This window comes from Prionailurus viverrinus, chromosome B1 (assembly GCF_022837055.1).
Source record: "Prionailurus viverrinus isolate Anna chromosome B1, UM_Priviv_1.0, whole genome shotgun sequence".
In the NCBI taxonomy this organism is placed as follows: Eukaryota; Metazoa; Chordata; class Mammalia; order Carnivora; family Felidae; genus Prionailurus; species Prionailurus viverrinus.
Window position 1 is genome coordinate 127,652,423 of NC_062564.1, and position 12,275 is coordinate 127,664,697.

At 36.5% G+C, this 12,275-nt stretch overlaps 1 long non-coding RNA gene across 4 annotated transcripts in view; it reads left to right on the plus strand.

Moving 5' to 3' along the window:
- LOC125163638 (uncharacterized) overlaps window positions 1–12,275 on the plus strand; it is a 173,419-nt gene that overhangs the window by 104,120 nt on the left and 57,024 nt on the right. For 3 of the 4 annotated variants that reach the window (XR_007151527.1, XR_007151526.1, XR_007151524.1), the window contains 2 exons: window positions 4,281–4,390; window positions 6,564–6,617. This is a non-coding gene — a long non-coding RNA (uncharacterized LOC125163638). The remainder of the gene's footprint in view (window positions 1–4,280; window positions 4,391–6,563; window positions 6,618–12,275) is intronic. The other variant, XR_007151525.1, reaches the window with a different exon arrangement.

Consider the following 12,275-nt stretch of genomic DNA (forward strand, 5'->3'; position numbering starts at 1 on the left):
AAAGTCTGGTGTTTTTCTCATGGTTAGACTGGGGTCATGGGTGTTTGGGAGGATGAGGATGAAGATGAAGTATGGTTCTCATCATATTAAGTGTATTTGCTATCAACTTGGCTTATCACTGATGATATTAACCTTGATCACCTGATCAAGGGAATGTTTGTCAGGTTTCTTCACTGTAAACATACTTTTATCTCTTTCTTCTTTTACTTTCCATACTCTACTCTTTGTAAACAAGTGACTAAGTGCAGCCCAAAATCAAGGGAAGGAGGGAGTTAAGCTTCACCTTCTTGAGGAGGAAAGTACCCACATAAACTATTTTGGAATTCTTTTGTATGGGAGATTTGTCTCTTTCCCTTTAACTTATTTTTTAAGTCATTTATTTATATCAGTATAGACTTATAGATATTATTGGGACTTTTTTTTTTTTTTTTGGTTGGCTCCTGTGTCCCATTATTTAGTTTTTGGATGTTTCCTTACTTTCTGACACTACAAGATGCTCCAGTATCATCTTGTATTTTCCCTCACCTAGTCTTAGAATTGGTCTTAGAATTGGTCACTCTACAAAGGATCCCTGATTTCTTTTATTGGAGAATGGTATTAGAAACCAAGTTCTGAAATGTTTGTTGAAAATGTTTGTTGCCACTGGAGTATCATTGCTTCTAAGCCCTGGACAGAACTAAAAAATATTTGTATGTGTACTAACCTGTGTATGTACACATTTGCATCATTATTGCTTTACCCATCTCTATCTATAGTAACCTAAAACAGTTCATACTGGGGGCTGAGTGGCTCAGTTGGTTAAGTGTCTGACTCTTGATTTTGGCTCAGGTCATGATCTCATGGTTCATGAATTTGAGCACTGCGTCAGGCTTCATGGTGACAGCGTGGAGCCTGCTTGGGATTCTGCCTGCCTCTCCCCTGCTTACTCTCTATCTCTCTCTCAAAAACAGAAAACAAAAAACAAACAAACAAAACCCAGTTCATACTGATGTCTTCCAATCTAATCTAGCATGCAGTGTTCCTTCTTGCCTTCTCCTTTTACATCTCTACATTCTTCTTTTCTAGTAGTGAGAAGCCTCCTCCCACCATCAGCCATACATTTACTAATTTGTTCAATCCCAGCACGTGTGTAACAGCTTCAGAATCATTAGCTTTTACTCCATTATGAAATGACAGTATTTATGTCGTTCCTTTTTGCTTTAGTTTTACGGTGTCCAGTCAAAGGTGTAAAAGTTATTAAAAGGTGATTTTCAAGAAAGTGCTTAAACTTTACTCTTAAAAAATGTTTTGAAATTATACAAAATATATACAACTACATTATTATTATGAAAGATTGAGGGAATGTAGAGGATAAGACACAAAACATGGCTAGGAGTTTGGTTTATATCTTTCTTCTTATTATTTTTTTTAATGTTTATTCATTTTTGAGAGACAGAGCATGAGCAGGGAAGGGGCAGAGAGAGAGGGAGACACAGAATCAGGAAATAAACATGTCATGGTCTCTCTGACAGCTGTAGGAGAGAATATTCCTTTCTTTTTCTAGCTTCTGGTGTTCGTTGGTAATACCTGGTGTTTTTTGGTTGGTAGATGCAGTGCTCCAGGCACTCGACCATCATGTCCCTACGGATCTTCGCAATATCTTCTCTCTGTGGGTGCCCCTGCTTACACAATGTTTCTCTCTCTTGTAAGGACACCACTCATATTGGATTGGGGGCCATTCGACTTGTGTATGACCTCATCTTAACTAATCTGCAATTAACATTTTTTTTTTCAAATAAGGTCACATTCTGAGGTACTGGGGGGATAGGGCTTTACCACAACTTTTAGGGGGACACAATTCTACCTGTAGCATTGACTTCTCATTTTTTTGCTATCAAAGCCATTAAAATGAGAACGATTGTGAGTACTTTTTTGTGTATGCGTGTGATAGTCTTCAGACAGAGTTTCAGAAGAGGAATTATCAGGTCAAATGTTGCGTGCCTTATATTTTTGTAACATTCTGCAAAATTGTCTTTACAAAAAGATTCATTCATTTGCCATCTTCCCAACACTGTGTGAGAGAGCCCGTTCCACACATGCCTATGAATACTTACTGTTATTGTTTAAAAAAAATATATTGCCTTTCTATTGGGACAAAACATGATCTTAATAAAGTGGCAGATACAATATTTCCCTTTTTGGCTCTAAAGTAGCTTTGATTGTGTTCTAAATCTTTCAAAGCCTATTTTAACTTTTTTTCCTTCAGAACCCAGAGGGGCAAAAAAAAAGCTAACTCTTGGGTCTCAGTATCAGAGAGACCCATTCTTCCTTCTGTCCTCTCATCTGTCATCTGGGCTCTGCTCCAATCTCAAATTCTTTATTTCTTTTCCCAGCTAAAAACAAATAAAAGTGGAAAAAATCTCCTGGATACATCAATGGATGCAAAAAGGTGTTGGGGATGGGGTTGATAAATGCTATTTATGCTAGCAATTTCTGACCTTCAGTTAAACTGGTTAAAAGGTCCATTAATCACCCCTTATTTCCTAGTTAGACTTTTGTAGACTCTTGCAAAAGTGACCATTGCCATCTAAGAACACATCCTCAGAGTTTGGGGAGGGTACAGTAGCAGTTTTTCCAGGGATAGTGACTCCCATGTATGATTTGCCATCTCTTGTGAGGCCTCCTGGTACCTGTACCTGTGCTTGATGCATAGAACTCCAGACACAGTTGACTCTTGATTTTGGCTCAGGTCATGATCTCATGGTTCATGAATTTGAGCACTGCGTCAATGTATGAATAAGCAGAAATTTTTACATCATAGCCACCTACATCAACCTGCTTTCTCCCTCTACCAGGTGAAAGTCTCCTTCTATTTTGAAAGAGAAGCATCCCTATCTTCACCGTGGCAGGCCAAAACTCTACAAAGGTTAACAGATGTCCAGTAGATTTTCAGAGGATTGCCCTAGAGAACTGAGTATTAACCAGTATGTGAAAGAATTGCCTAAAGCCAGGAGAAGAACCCACCAAAAAATTAGGGGGAACAGTAACCAGGGCTCAGATAGGGTCAGGGGTAGAATCTGCTCCCATCAGCTACAGTGGAAAACCTCAAAATCCACAGGGTAGTGGACAGAGGAGTTTGGTATTAGAGTAAACACAGCACTTGTCCCACCTAACAAATGTTGAAAACAATACCCAAAAGATTAAGTAAAACTCAGAAATGTTTATAGGAATGCAAAAATATCCAGGAACCAAAAAGCTAACATTCACAATTTCAGGGATCAGTGAAAAATTACCATGCAAAGAAGCAGGCAGATATCATGCATAATGAGGAGAAAAATCAGTTAATTAAAACTGACCCAGAGTGGCACAGATATTACCACCAGCAGATAAGGACATTAAAATAGTTTCACTGCAATCTATGCCATAGTTTAAAAAGCTAAAGGGAAGATTAAATGTGTTGAGACATAAAAGATTAAAAAAAGCAAATCAAATTTCTAGAGATGAAAACTCTAACGTCTGAGAGAAAAAATACACTGGAGGAGGGGCACTCAGTCAGTTAAGTGTCTGGCTCTTGATTTTGGCTCAGACCATGATCTCACAGTTGTAGAACTGAGCCCCACATCAGGCTCTGTGCTGATGGTGCAGATCCTGCTTGGGATTCTCTCTCTCTTTCTCTCTCTCTCTGCCCCTACACCCCCGCCCCTCAAAATAAATAAATAAATAAATAAATAAATAAATAAACAAAATAAATAAATAAAAAAAAATAAAAACTTAAAAAAATACACTGGAGGAAATATAAACTACATATCACAGAAGAAAATATTAACAAACCTGCAGACTGAAATAGAAACTATCCAAAATTAAACATAGAGAAAAACTTAAAAAAGGAACAGAGTATTAGTTATGAGAAAAAACTTCAAGAAACCTAATGTGCATGTAATTTAAGTCCCTGAAGGAATTCAGAAAAAATATTTGAAGAAATAATGGCTGAAAATTTCCAAATTTGACGAAGATCATAAACCTATAGATCCAAAAATTTCAATAATCTCTAATCACAAGAAACAGAAAATGGCATCATGGCACATAATAAATTGCTCAAAACCAGTGGTTTTGAAAAGAAAAATATGAAAGCAGCCAGGATGAAAAAACATGTTATGTATATAGAGGAACAAGAATAAGCATGACATCAGATTTCTTTTAAAAAAACAAGTCACATTTAAGAATACAGTGAAGCAACAACTTTAAGGTACCAGAACAAAAAGCTAGAATTCTATATCCAGCAAAATGTTTCTCATCAGCAGATTTGTGGTACAAGAAGTGCTAAAGGAAGTCTTTCAACAAGAAAATGATACCAGATAAAATTGTGCATCTACACAAAAGAATAAAGGCACAGGAAATGCCAATTGCATAGGTAAGTATATGACTTTTTTTCTGTCATTTACATTTTTAAAAAGATAATTAACTAAACAAAATTAATAATAGTGTATGTGGGGATAATACATATGTAGGACCAAAATGTAGGACAAAAAGAGCAGAAGGGTTGCCTAGGGAGAAATGGAAATATACTCTTGTAAGGTTCTGATGCTATATGTGAAGTGACATACTATCACTTGAAGATAGCGATAAGTTAAAATGAGTCCTTGGTGATGGCCCTTAAGCCACCATTAAAATAATAAGACAAAGATTTATAGCTAATAAATTGGAAAAGGAGAAAAAAAAGGAACCATAGAAAAGGATTAATCCAAAGGAAGTCTGAGAAAAGGAAGAGAGAGAGAACCAAGAACAGGTGGGACAAATAGAAAACAAATATCAAGATGATAGATTTAGACCTAATGCTACCAATAATCACATTACATTCAATTGGTTTAAGGTCATAATGGGACATTATAAAGGTGCAGGTATTGGTTTTCCACAAATATTCTTCCCCTTTCTCAAATAATAAAACTTCTGGCTACTACCTGTGTACGTGATTGCCAAATAGAGACATTTCCCAGCCACCCTTGCAGCCAAATGTAGCCATATGACTACATCCTGGCCAAAGATCCAAAAACACAAGCGTTGTGTACATTTCTAAGATGTGCCCCGAAAAGGAGTGGTCTTGTGCACTCTATTTTTTCCCCTTTTCCACAGTTTGGGAGATGGTGAGAGCCATCTTAGCCAATGTGGACCATCTTGTAATCGGATAAAGAAGCGACATGTCAAGAATGGCAGGGTTACACTACCAACCCTTGGCTGTATACCTCTGAACTACTTCAAGAGAGAACAATAAATTTCTACCACATACAAGCTGCTTTCTTAATATGGTTTACCCCAAAGCATACTCTGAGATAAGGACTTGTTTGCCATTAATTTATTTGGGAAGTCATCCTAGGAAACAAAAGCAAGAGAGAAAAGGCAATAAAGGGTGCACTGATGTGTGGGTAACTGCTGGAGGCATATCCTATGGGATATGCCCCAAGAAACTCACCTTAAAATAGCCCAGCACTATTCAGGGATTCTGGGACATTTACTGACTAACTCCCTTTCCCACTGGATGGTGTTTCTTCCCTAGGGTATTTACTCTTCAGGGCTGTCACTTTTCCAGAAACTGCCTTCATGTGCCACTTCAGGTGAAGCTATCAGCAGTGTGGGGTAGCATCATGTCTGGGTAATAGAGTATTATTCTTGTGAGTGTGTTTTCTCATGTAAAAGTAGCCCAGCTGTCACAATTAAAATGGAAAATTTCTGGGGCACCTGGGTGGCTCAGTCAGTTGAGTATCCAACTTCGGCCCAGGTCATGATCTCATGGCTCATGGGTTTGAGCCCCACATCAGGCTCAGTGCTGACAACTCAGAGCCTGAAGCCTGTTTTGGATTCTGTGTCTGCCCCTCTCTCTCTGCCCCTCCCCTGCTTGCACTCTGTCACTCTCTCTCTCTCAAAAATAAATAAACATAAAAAATTTAAAAACATGGAAAATTTCTAATAAGAAAATTGTAATTATTTACTATTTTGCTCCAGAGATATTGGACTCAATCCTTTAAAAATAGTGCAGAATCACTACTTTTTTGATATTACTTTATGGAATAAGAATAAGCATTAAGCACTCAGATTTGTGTAATCAACTAACACTTCACAAATTTGGTGTAAAAGCATTAATTTATGGCCTTTGTAATTTTAGTAATTACCTATTTTCCATTATTTTATTAAAATTTTCAAGGTCTAGCCGGTCATTTCTTTTACTATTTATTATGGATATTCTGACATCATGAGTTAGGTAATAATACCATAAATTCTCAGCTTCTTTACTTGTTTGTCACATCACAAATTCCCAGACACCATACCTTAAATATTTTTACTAGTAAGCGTAGTATGTGTTTTATGTTGGGGTAATAAGTTATGTGCCCAGTACGTGGCCTCTGGTTTCTCATTTAATGCACAGTAGGTGTAAATTAATATATCACAGCACAGCTTTTCTGAGGGCTATAACTAGACTGTGCCTACAGCTGGTTTGCAGTAGAGAAAAGTCTCTTCTAAAAGAGCTACCACTTTGTGCTCATGTCCAAAATTTGAAGATTTCCTTCTTGGATGTGCCATATATTTTACAGATTCTACTTTGTAGAACTTTTAAAAAAGGTCTTGGAGAAGCTCAAGAGTTTCAGGTAAGGAATTGTTTATTTTTACATTGCTCGTAATTGGGAAGTTAATTTTTCATTACTAAGGTTTGACAAATATGTACTATAGGGAGATACTAACATAAGATCTGATAGACATTTCAAAGTTATTTTGGGGGGCACGAAGGATGCTAATAGTTTTTAAAGTTATATTTTGTGAATGTATAAATGTAAATCAGGATATCATTAAAAAATGAATGACTACCATTTAATTTTTAAAAAACATTTCTTTAATGACTACATTTGGATGTACCATTCAAGCCAGTTTTAACACACCTAAGATTTTGGAAATGAGGTTATACAGTTATCCCTTCCATTAAAACAAAGGTTTCAGAATCCAGTACTGCTAGATTCCATCATTACTGCCCAAACCAGATATAAGATATCAGCAACTATATAAGTAAGGTGAAGACTTCCAATGACAAGAATAATTTGAAAGAATACATGATCAGAGTCTTCTAGTGTGACAGCTGATGGTGGATGAAATGGTACTTATTTTCAGGATATGAGTTTTACAGTTATAGAATAATGCTGTAAGATGAAGTTGCAAGAAAAATCATTATTATATACACTGTTCTTGGGAGTATCAGTCAGTGTAAACTTATATATAGGGTAATTTGGTAATATTTCTCAAAAAACAAAATGTGCCTTTGGTCTAGCAATTCCATTGCTAAGAACTTATCTTACTTGAACTAACATACAAAAATAATGTGTACATGGATGCCCATTTCTGCAGATTGTAATGCAAGAACTAGAAGGAACTTAAATATATGTCAACAGGAAATTAAGTAAGTTATAGAACAATCATGCGTGTGATGACATTTAACTATTACAAAGAATGAAGTTTATTTTTATGTGCCAATGTGGAAATTTTCCAAAATATATTTTTAAGGGAGAAAAGAATGCAGAAAAGCAGGCATATTATGTTTCTCACATGCATAAAACAAATATGTGTGTGTGTATTTGTATTCTTGTATATATCCCCCAATTTTCTATAATGAAACCCAAGAAACTATAATTTTATAGTTCATTCTGCAGAGTAAGACTTGAGTTTGGAGTACAGAGAGTTATTTATTTTTTGCTTCCTGCCTTCAGTCTATTTGAATTTATAAAAAGAAAGTCATGTGCGTATGTAGTTTTTATAATAAAAAATTACATTAAAAATAAAATTGAACTATTTTTAAAGACCTCCAACTTACTGATAATGAAACTATAGACAAAAATAATAACATAGGTTCATTGGAGGCGCCTGAGTGGCTCAGTCAGTTAAGTATCCGACTTCGGCTCAAGTCATGATCTCACGGTTTGTGAGTTCGAACCGTGGCGGGCTCTGGGCTGACAGCTCAGAGCCTGGAGCCTGCTTCACATTCTGTGTCTCCCTCTGTCTGTGCCTCTGCTGCTTGCACTCTGTCTCTTGCATTGTCTCAAAAATAAATAAACATTAAAAAAAATAAAAAAAAAAAACCCACATAGGTTCATTGATATTCTAATCCTAATCTTATTCAAACACACTACCTCCAAGGAATGACTTGGGTAAATTGATTTTTTAGTGTTTAATATTTATTTTTGAGAGAGAGAGAGAGCACGAGCCAGGGAGGGGCACAGAGAGAGGGAGACACAGAGTCTGAAGCAGGATTTAGGCTCTGAGCTGACAGCACAGAACCCACTGGGGGACTCGAACCCACAAAGCGTGAGATCATGACCCGAGTGGAAGTAGGACACTTAACCGACTGAGTCACCCAGGCGCCCTGGTAAATTGGTATTTGATGACTTTTAGTTGTCTCTGATTTTACTTCTTTCATTTGTTTTGTTTAGTTTGTTTATTTACTTAATTCTGGTTTTTTGAGAGTAATCATTTTTCCTGATCTTTTTCTTATAAAAGAATACTGGTTTACTAAAGAAGTCTATATAAGTTATAACCACATTTTGCAGGCATGGTTTAGTTTTCCAGTGTGTTAAGTTACAAAATAGCCACAGGCAAATTCCATTCTGGCAAATTCTCCATTATGAGTACTAAGGGATTGGAATGGGTTCTGGGGGAGAGTTGCTACAGGATTTGCTAGCCATTGCCTCCATGGGGATCATGGGCTCCTATCTTTCTTTACTGAATTTAGTCTCTGAAAACGGGGCCTGAATATGATGTAGAAAGTTCCTCTCCAAGAAGAGTCCTTGCTTTGTTGCTCAAGCTGCATGGGTGTTTTGAGAACCACTTCTAGTCTGGAAGGAGAGGCTTATTTCTTTTATGCAATTTTTATTAGTGAAGTATTTAAAAATACTTTTATTGTCATTTATATTTTGGAAAGTATTGAAAAATATAAAGATGAAAGTATCAATCCTTTTATCCATCAGCTAGTCAAACATTCACAATCACACCCTCCGGGGACAGTTGTTAATATTTTATTACTATTGAGTATTTTTGTGCATTTGAAATACATAGTTGCATTAGATGTATCTATCACCTTATACTCTTTTTTATCTAAATTATATGCCTTTCCTCTCATTGTTGAAAACTGTTCCTAAACATAAATTTTCACAGATGCTTAATATTCCATTCTGAATTTACCATGTTTTGCTCCATTGGTCTAAATTTGGATATTTAAGTCAATTCCATTTAAAATTTTTATCCATTATAAAGAAGGCTGCTAATAAAACTTTCTATAATAATTCCCACCTATAGTTCTGATGATAATTTTATTTGTTTCTGTTTCCTTTTTAAATTTTGGGGCATATTTTGGAATAAGGCTGCTAAAGTTTGTTTTTTTTTTTTTTTTTTTTTTCTTACTGCAAGTTTCACATATGTACGCAGGCAAACTAGCCATCTCAGATTAAGGGAAGAGTATTACAGAGATGTCAAGGGCCACTTGAACTGTTAGCATCTGTATTTATTTATCTGCATGCATCAAAATAATGAACAAAAAACACAGGAAAAAAATTGGACTAAAATGGTTGAAATGACCATAGCTCTCATGTACGGTCATTGGCTCATCATAGTTCTCATCAAGTGCTTTAAAGTATAATCTTGAGTTGCTGTTTAATAAGTTGTTTCACTTCAGATTTCATTTGAAGTGAGAGATTTCTTGCTTAAAATATATGAAGGACCATTAAAAAGGGGATTTGACCGTCAAATGACAGCACACAGGGTTAGAGGAAAAGCCTAAGTAAGTCCTGTTTGTGTTATTTACCTCCTAAATCATGTAGAAAATCTGTTTTCTTACAGGGGAATGGAGTTGTTACTCAATTCATGCACAGGTTGATTATCCCCTTTATATGTAAGCAGTCCTCACTTTGTACAGTAGTGTGGGGCAGTAAAAATAATTGTGCAAATGATCTTAAAATCCATAGGGGGAAGAATCCTGATTGTTCTGTGATCTTTAAATATTTCTTGTCAAAACATTAAAAACACCTTTACTGTTTACACATGTATATACATGGTTACATGTACATTAAGGACATGCGAAAATAGTAAAAGGAATGTTTCGTACACTATTATATAAAACATATTAATGTGTTTTATTTGTAAAACTTAGGTGTAGTTTCAACAATGCTTGTCTTCTTGTTGTATGACTTACAAGAAGGAGTAAGAAACCTTTCTATGTGTTGGCCAGTTGTTGTGCTCATTTTCTTAAATGTTCATTTATTTTGAGAGAGAGAGAGAGCGAGCGAGCATGTGCATGAGCAGGGGAGGGGCAGAGAGAGAATCCCAAGCAAGGTTTGCACTGTCAGAGCAGAGCTGGACATGGGGCTTGAACCCATGAACCATGAGATCATGGCCTGAGCCAAAATCAAGAGTTGGAGGCTTAACTGACTGAGCCCCCCAGGCGCCCCTGTTATATTCCTTTTAAGTTTGGATCACCTCCCCACATTCCCAAATTCCCACTCCTATGGTTGCAGTGTTGGAAAATATATTTGAGAATTCCTTTTATGTGGAGCTTTTTTGCTGGATTCATTTCCTCTGGGACATATTTATGCTTTTTGTCACAATCATTTTTCCCATTTACATTTGTCTTCATGAAGCAGAACTATCCACTTCGCTGCCTGTGCATGAGTTGAGTAACAGATGCTCAGTGATCGATCACCAACAAACTTTGAAAAGAAGTGACATGATTGCTTTCTAATCATGATGCATGTCTTTTAGTTATGTCGTGATTTGTGGACCGAAGACCTAGCAGAGAAGTTAAAACTTCACGTAATGGCACTGAATGTATGTGATAACTGAAAATTGAATTTTTGGAGGACGTGTGTTATTTAACTGATCCGTGGTAACTGAAATTCCTGTATATGCGAATCATGCAAAGTCGGGACTGCCTGTATTCTCTGCTTAAACTGGACTGTCATAATTCTGTCGGAGTTTCTGAGACTGGAGTTAAATGAATTAATATTCATCACAAAACAAAGTGAAAGTCTAATTATCTTGTTTAGTTTGCCGGTGCATGTTATTTTCTGACATGATTCCTGGGTCAAATATTTAAAAAAAAATTTTAACAGAGAGACAGAGAGAAACAGAGAGAGTGAGAATGAGTGGGAGAGGGGCAGATAGAGAGGAAGACACAAAATATGAAGCAGGCTCCAGGTTCTGAGCTGCCAGCGCGAAGCCTGTCGCAGGGCTCAAACTCATGAGCCGCGGGATCATGACCTGAGCTGAAGTCAGACGCTTAACCGACTGAGTCACCCAGCTGACCCTGGGTCAAACATTTTTATTTGTTTGTGAACTATTACAATTCTCGTCTTCTGCATCATTGCTATTATTATTTTATAAGTGTTAAGTATGACCATGTAGACTCAGAAAATTCTGAACAACACGGAGACATTTTTAATGCATTTGCCATATACATATTAGTTAAAAGCAAGGTATAGCATTTTTAAAACCTTATTTTGAAATACAGTAAAACCTTGGATTGGAGTAACTTGTTCTGTGGGTGTTCTGCAAGACAAGCAAACATTTCTAATAAATTTTAACTTGATAAACAAGTCATGTCTTATAAGTAGTATGTGATGCCTAATGTCACATGATCACGACTACCACAGTGGTTGTTGAAATTCACTTTGATACGCAAGTTCTTTGGATTACAAGCATGTTTCCAGAAGAAATTATGCTCCAAACCCAGGTTTTACGGTAATCACAGATTCATAGGAAATTTCAAAGGGGAGTATGGGAGGTTCTCTGTACCTCTCACCCAGTTTTCCTCAGTGGTTACATCTTATGTAACTACAGCACACTATCAAGACCTGGAACACACACTGGCACAACGTATGTGTATAGTTCTGTCATTTTATCACCTGTATAGATTGGTGTACCACCCAGGCAAGATGCAGAGCTAGTCTATCACCACAAAGTGCTCCCTCATGCTACTCCTTCAGAGCCACACCCACCTCTTCCCCTCCTCCCACCCATCTTTCACACCTGGCGACCACTGGTCTGTACTTTTGTCCTTTCAGAACTGACCACAGTTTTATTTTTTTCATTGCTGAATAGTAATCTGTGTGTGTAATATACGTTTCAATTTTGTCCGTATATTAAACAATTATATAAATTGTTCCATATTATTTTATCTTTTTGCAATTCCCAGAGAACTCAAGGTGATGTTTATGAGATTCATCCATCTTGATCATTGCTGATCTATTTTATAAATAGCCTATAGTGATAGT